This window comes from Schistocerca piceifrons, chromosome 5, assembly GCF_021461385.2.
Source record: "Schistocerca piceifrons isolate TAMUIC-IGC-003096 chromosome 5, iqSchPice1.1, whole genome shotgun sequence".
NCBI lineage: Eukaryota > Metazoa > Arthropoda > Insecta > Orthoptera > Acrididae > Schistocerca > Schistocerca piceifrons.
The window spans coordinates 386,636,896-386,643,555 of NC_060142.1; the positions used below are offsets into that span (position 1 = coordinate 386,636,896).

The 6,660-nt window shown below is 42.8% G+C and overlaps 1 pseudogene; it reads right to left on the reverse strand.

Annotated features, from left to right (window-relative positions):
* Positions 1–1,256: 1,256 nt before the first annotated feature.
* LOC124799334 lies at positions 1,257–1,374 on the reverse strand (annotated as a pseudogene).
* Between the last annotated feature and the right edge of the window lie 5,286 nt (positions 1,375–6,660).

Consider the following 6,660-nt stretch of genomic DNA (forward strand, 5'->3'; position numbering starts at 1 on the left):
CCTCGGGCATGGATGTGTGTGATGTCCTTAGGTTAGTTCGGTTTAAGTAGTTCTAAGTTCTAGGGGACTGATGACCTCAGCAGTTAAGTCCCATAGTGCTCAGAGCCATTTGAACCATTTTTTCCACTGCACCGGGAAGCGTAGGGCCACCTCTGTTCATTAGTGGCTTACTAGAAAATTGTTAACAGCTGTTAAATGATGTTTGCAGACGTCGCTGTTGATCACAGGTGAATGATATTTGATGACTGCTGTGACATTCAAGAGGACTTAACTTCGAGCAGCGCATGACGCCGCTTTGATGACCCTCCTGATTACCTCGACTGTCTCAAGCGACCTTCATTGTTTGATGTAATTATCGCTTCTTCAACTGGAGAGTATTCTTCAACCTCCTTCTGTGTTGTGCCACACATTTCACTTCTACGTGTCTAACGCACGCAAAATCCTTCCTTGCTTTATTCTTTGCCTGACCTTAAATTGTTTTTCTGCTGGTTTCCCTTTCAGCAACAAGTTAACTGTCTCAAAATGCGTTGTGGACGTCCTACAAACCTGTGCCTCCGTCTGGTAACCTTTTCCCATACACCCCATACCTCGGAAAATAAATAAAATGGCTCAGAGCACTATTGGACTTAACTGCTGAGGTCATCAGTCGCCTCCCTAGAACTTAAAACTACTTAAACCTAACTAACCTAAGGACAATACACACATCCATGCCCGAGGCAGGATTCGAACCTGCGACCGTAGCGGTCGCGCGGCTCCAGACTGTAGCGCCTAGAACCGCTCGGAATAACGCTTCATTTCATAAATAAAAGCAATTCATTACCGCCTTTCATTGCCGTAAAGATACCATTGCAAGAGGTAACTGTTTAATTGTTTGTTATTAGTCAGTTAATGCGATATTGAGCTCGAGCTTTCGACGACATTTTCTTCGCGGTGAATAACTTAAACAATAACTTGTAGTGGTCTGTCTGAACTACGAGCGTAACAGACAAAGTTTTAAATAAATAACGTGAAATATAAATACTACGGAACTCAGTAATTTACTTTTATCCCTCTCGAGCACGCCATGAAGGCCCAATGGGACCGACCGGCCGCCATGTCATCCTCAGCCCATAGTCGTCACTGGATGCGGATATGGAGGGGCATGTGGTCAGCACACCGCCCTCCCGGCCTTATGTCAGTTTCCGAGACCGGAGCTGCTGCTTCTCAGTCAAGTAGCTCATCAGTTGGCCACCCACAAGGGCTGAGTGCACCCCGCTTGCCAACACCGCTCGGCAGACCGGATGGTCACCTATCCAAGTGCTAGCCCAGCCCGACAGCGCTTACCTTCGGTGATCTGACGGGAACCGGTGTTACCACTGCGGCAAGGCCGTTGGCTAACTCAGTAATTAAGGAAATAAATTATCTGAGTCTGTGATCATAACGTATTTTTGCGAACAATACCGTCAGGATCGCGTAAAATGCTTTCATTCATTACGAAAGTTAGGCCACTGAGATCATCAGATCAAAACTTGGATCTCGTGAAACGAGGTTCATTGTCACTTAGTAAATCGTTTGCTTTAGCCGGGCATTGACTTTGGTGTAGGTTCTGTTTGCCCTGCTGAGGCATAAGTTTTGTTCTGACACTGGACCTTGTTTTACAGGCTGTAAGTTTTGACCTAATGACGTCAGTAGCCGAAATGTCGAACTAAATAAAAAGCTAAGCAAATATAGACAGCCTTATTCGCAAAACTATGAAACTCATCACTTGTGCTGCTTCTGTAAATTGTATCCAAGGCGAAAGGCGTACCGTCTTCACGAAACCTTGCAGTGTTGCTGCATATGCGTTTAGTCTGTTGTCCGCCGGTGATTATGTGGATATGGAGGAACATACTGTCTGCCGATTGCTCAGAGGCAGTCACCGAAGGTGGTCGGGAACTTCCAAGGTCGTTTTTCCAGTTGCCTTTCTTTTACCTCACATTACGCAACACGGCATTATGTAAGCCCCGCTTGGCTGGCGTCAGCACGACTCTTCTACTACCAACACCTCGTACAAGACTAGGAAGTAGTCTAACCGACCTAGTATACACCGATGCTTGTATATACCACTTTATGTAAGACTTTCCTAAAATGGTTCAAATGGCTCTAAGCACTATGGGACTTAACATCTGAGGTCATCAGTCCCCTAGACTTAGAACTACTTAAACCTAACTAACCTAAGGACATCACACACTTCCCTGTCCGAGGCAGGATTCGAACCTGCGACCGTAGCAGCAGCGCGGTTCTGGACTGAAGCGCCTAGAACCGCTTGGTCACAACGGCCGGCTAAGACTTTCCTAAACGGTGATACACTCTTTACTCAAACACAACACTCAAAAAGCAATCGTAACAGTCTTCCATATCTCATTGTTATATATTTAAAGGATCATCAACAACCTCCTCTTCCAAAATTATCCCCTCCCTCTCATCCTTCACTCTTGTTCTTCCAATTTTCCCCGGGTCAAGGATCTTTAATTAAAAGAAACGGTGATACAGAGAAGGCCGAAATACTAAACTACACACAGACTACACGAAACTGTTTGTTCCCTTTCTTGCAGCATAATGACGCGATTGCAAAAAAGCAGAGTAGTTTTCAAGAAGAGTTGCCGGACAGTTACGTGTAACTATAGGCTAATATCGTCAAAGTCGATCTGCTACAGGCTTAAGGAATACGTTTTCCTCTTGCGTGTCATGATCGCCACCTTAGGAAGCAAAGTGGATTCTCGCATACAACGGTAATGTGTTCGTCCACGAGACCCAGTGGGCAGTAAACAGCACCACCTACCCCGACGCCGTGTCTCTTGACTTATGGAAGAGTTTGATAAAGTGCCGCTTTGTCATCTGGTCATTGAAATAACGACTTACGTACTATCGAGCATACATCGTAATTCTCCGTGGATCCATCGTGGACTCGGGACAGCGGCTGATCAAACAGTATGTAGAACAAAAACCAAACAACGGCCATATTTTAATCAGTTCTTGTTTATTTTTCTTAAAGCTACCAGTTTCGGCACTTCATTGGTGCTTTCCTTAGGCCTCTAAGCACGCTAAAATTTCGTTCACAGTGTGCATAGTGGCCTGAGGATGGGACCAATGAAGTGCCGAAACTGGAAGCTTTAAGAAAGATAAACAAGAACTGATTGAAGTACGGCTGACTATTGTTTAGTTTTTGTTCCACATACTAGTTTGTGACTGGACTGAAGAAAGTAACTGTGAGGGTTCCCCGAGCGAATGCATCTCGCGCACCATCCGGTAATGGAACGGGTAACGGGGATAATGATGTATAAAAGTACCATCCCCCGCACGTTGTAAGATGGCTTGCTTAGTACAGGTGTAGATGACATTAGTGGTAGTTACCAGTCTTCACTTGGCAGTGTGATAGTGGCAACATATCTTATATCATATCTGAATCTTGGCTTTTAGTAAAGCAGGAAAACCTTGCAAACGATACCTCGGCTGCTAAAACTCTTCTTTATCGCTCTTTAGAATCACAACCAGTTAATTCAGCAAGTAGACTCTTTTCGCTTCAAAGTGACTCTGCTGAAACAGACTGGTAGTGTTTTGTGAAGAGTAATACAGAAGAGTTACACCAGCCGAGGCGGCGTCCTTCGGCAAAATTTCCTGCTGCAATTTATAAATTGACGCGGTAGCAAAACTTTTTTTTAAAAAAAAAAACAAAAATAACAGGGTGTTACCGAACTACATGAGTACGTTTCAGTCTGCGTGAGCTGTGATTATGTTCTTAGTCAGCGTAACCAAATACTTCCGTTCCGCGGAAGCGCGAAACCGTCGCTCATCGTGCACGTGCAGAGTATTCTGATAAGGAAGCTGCAGATAAGGAAAGATCTCACGGGGCCAGCATTGATTTATAAAATAAGACAGCTTGTACGTTAGGTGTCGCATGGAAATGAAGCAGCTGGATTGTTAGAGAGCGCATTCAGCGACTACGAAAATTTGAGAAAACTGTAGCGCTTATAACATGTATTGGATGTCAACAAAGCATAAAAATAGGCATTTTCCACGGCGTTTAAAAATAACGTTTTCTTCTTCAGATTTAATAAACGCACGCGATAGTATAGTCCTCTCTATTGCAGATCACATATGTGTTTCAGGTACTTGAAAGGGATTTTTAATACGACTGGTGAGTGGGAACAAAGTGTAGCCATCTTTTGTGCAGCGGAGGAATTAAAACTACTACGACCGAGACGGATATACAGGTGGAGGTTCCATTCAGGTCGTTCTTTCTTCCCTGTGATCATAGCGTGGCTGGTTGAATAAATTTTAAAAGGCAAGAAATGTCCGTCATTTTCACAGGAAAGTGGGCGACATCGCTTTATGTTATTAATTCAGCTATGTTATTAATTCACCTATTACAGAAAATCTTCCTTAAGGTACAATGTTTATAAATTGGTAATACAAAAGCAACATTTAACTGTGAGAAAAGTAAATAACTTACAAAAATGTTTGATACAACACTTAATTCAGTATGTCTTTAAGGTTTATTCACAAATGTTCAATGTGGCTACCTTTTATAATACGAGAAATGTCTCATCTGTAGTCAGTTTTCTAGCCGAACCCTATGAAGCAAGTTTTGTGTATGGTGGCAACTGCTTGATTATCCGTTGTCGCAGGTCGTCGACGTTACCCGGGAGCGGAAAGAACAAAACATACTGTCTCTAATGCAACCCCATACACAGTAGTCCATTGGACTGTGACTGTGAACTGTGACTGTGGCGTCCAGAATATTGTTCCATTACGTCCAATCCATAATGACTGTTAGAATAATTCAGTCGCACATACCACCTAGCGGAAACGCCGGGAACTAACAGTGTTAAGCGGAAATAAAACGTTAAGATATACTGCATTCAGAGCTTTATCAAACATTTCCGTAAGTTATTTACCCTTTTCAGAAGTAATGCTTACTTTTATATAACTAACTTATGAATACATGATACGTAGGAAAATGTGGTGTGAGTGTTCTTTCCACATTTACTCGACGCTGAGGCAATTGAAAAACGGAGCGTTAGCTCACGCGGACAAGGACAGCAGGGTAAGAGGGTGGGGGATGGCGAGAGATAGGAGGGGGGGGGGGGGGGGGAGGGAGACGGAAAGAGGAGCGGCCAATGACTTTGTTCCGTGAACCCTACAGACTAACCTGCCAGACAGTTTGTTTACACTGAAGACGTCAGGGCTAACCTTAGTTACGGCGGTTCGTAAGCACAGTTGGCTGCGAAGTCGTAGAACTAAAACTTTGCACGATGTCGTAAGGCCGGAGTCATTCGACGAGATATCGCACACTACTCGTAAATTCGTCGCATGTTTAGGGGACGACGTGAAAGACCTGTTGAAAGGAGAATGGTGACGGGGGAGGGGAGGGGGTAGTTTGCTGCTATTGACAATTACCACCACTGCGGATGAAATCGAGGAGAGCATATGTTATAGGATGCGCTTTCAAAACACATTATGCTCGCGATAACTGCCGCAGGACTAGAGCGGAGCTGTGTCTGGTTAAAGACAACCTGCATCACATCATATTTAAAGACCGAATTTTATGTCTTTTGAAAATAACGTCGGATGCTAATAAACACACACTTTTGTGATGTGTTACGAGATATGCTCTGTGTTGTTACTATGTCAGAAGCTCTGCAACTAATTTATAAAGTTATCTTATTACTAAATAAATACAGGGTGAATCGCCCAAAACTTGCAACGCAAATATTGCGGGAATGGACAGTGCTGCTGACGTGCGATTTTCCACAGAATGGATTGGTAGTGAGGGGCTCGTACTGTTAGCCAATAAACAGATTGTAATAATACTTAGAAAGTATATTTTTTCTGCAAATATACACTTTTTAAATTGAACAATGCCTGTAGACATTAACAAACTAAAAGTAGAGTCTATTGGGATATCTTGCCGCATACACCGTACAAGAACGAACTGCATTCTTCCAACACACTTCATACACTATGTGCATATCTACGTTTTCTGCGTTGGAAAATCCTATCGTCCACTCACGACCTACTGTTTAAACTTCCACACACTAAGTGACTAACAAGTCGCAATGCACTCAAGGAACACACAAGCACACTGTAAGCAAACATATCACATAGCAACTACACAAGTTGAATGGCACAAACAAGTGTCAGTGAGGGAAATTTTCAAAATGCGATAGCTCGTAAACTACTTGCACTACAAACCTGCAAAAAACACCACTGACATTACAATTTACCCTACTTTTAGTTTGTTAATGTCAACAGGTATTATTCCCTTTAAAGTGTATGTTTGCACAAAAAATACAGTTTCTAAGTATAATTACAGCCTGTTGATTGGCTACCAATACGAGTCCCTGATTGCCAATCCATTCTGTTAGAGCCGCACATCCATTTTCGCAATACGTGCGGTGCAAATTTTAGGTGAATCTCCCTGTATACAATATAATATCAAACAATAAAATTAAATTTCAAAATACTCGTGTTAGTGTTGCAAGTTGGAAAGTTTATGTCAATACATTTAATAATTAACTTTCAAAATAGGCATGTCATTGTTTTAACTTGGGTGTTACGTCCTCAATAAATTCTGGGATTATTTGTGTCGGATGAAATCTCCATTCTTTCAGCTCTTTGCTAGCCACAGCAGTAATATTT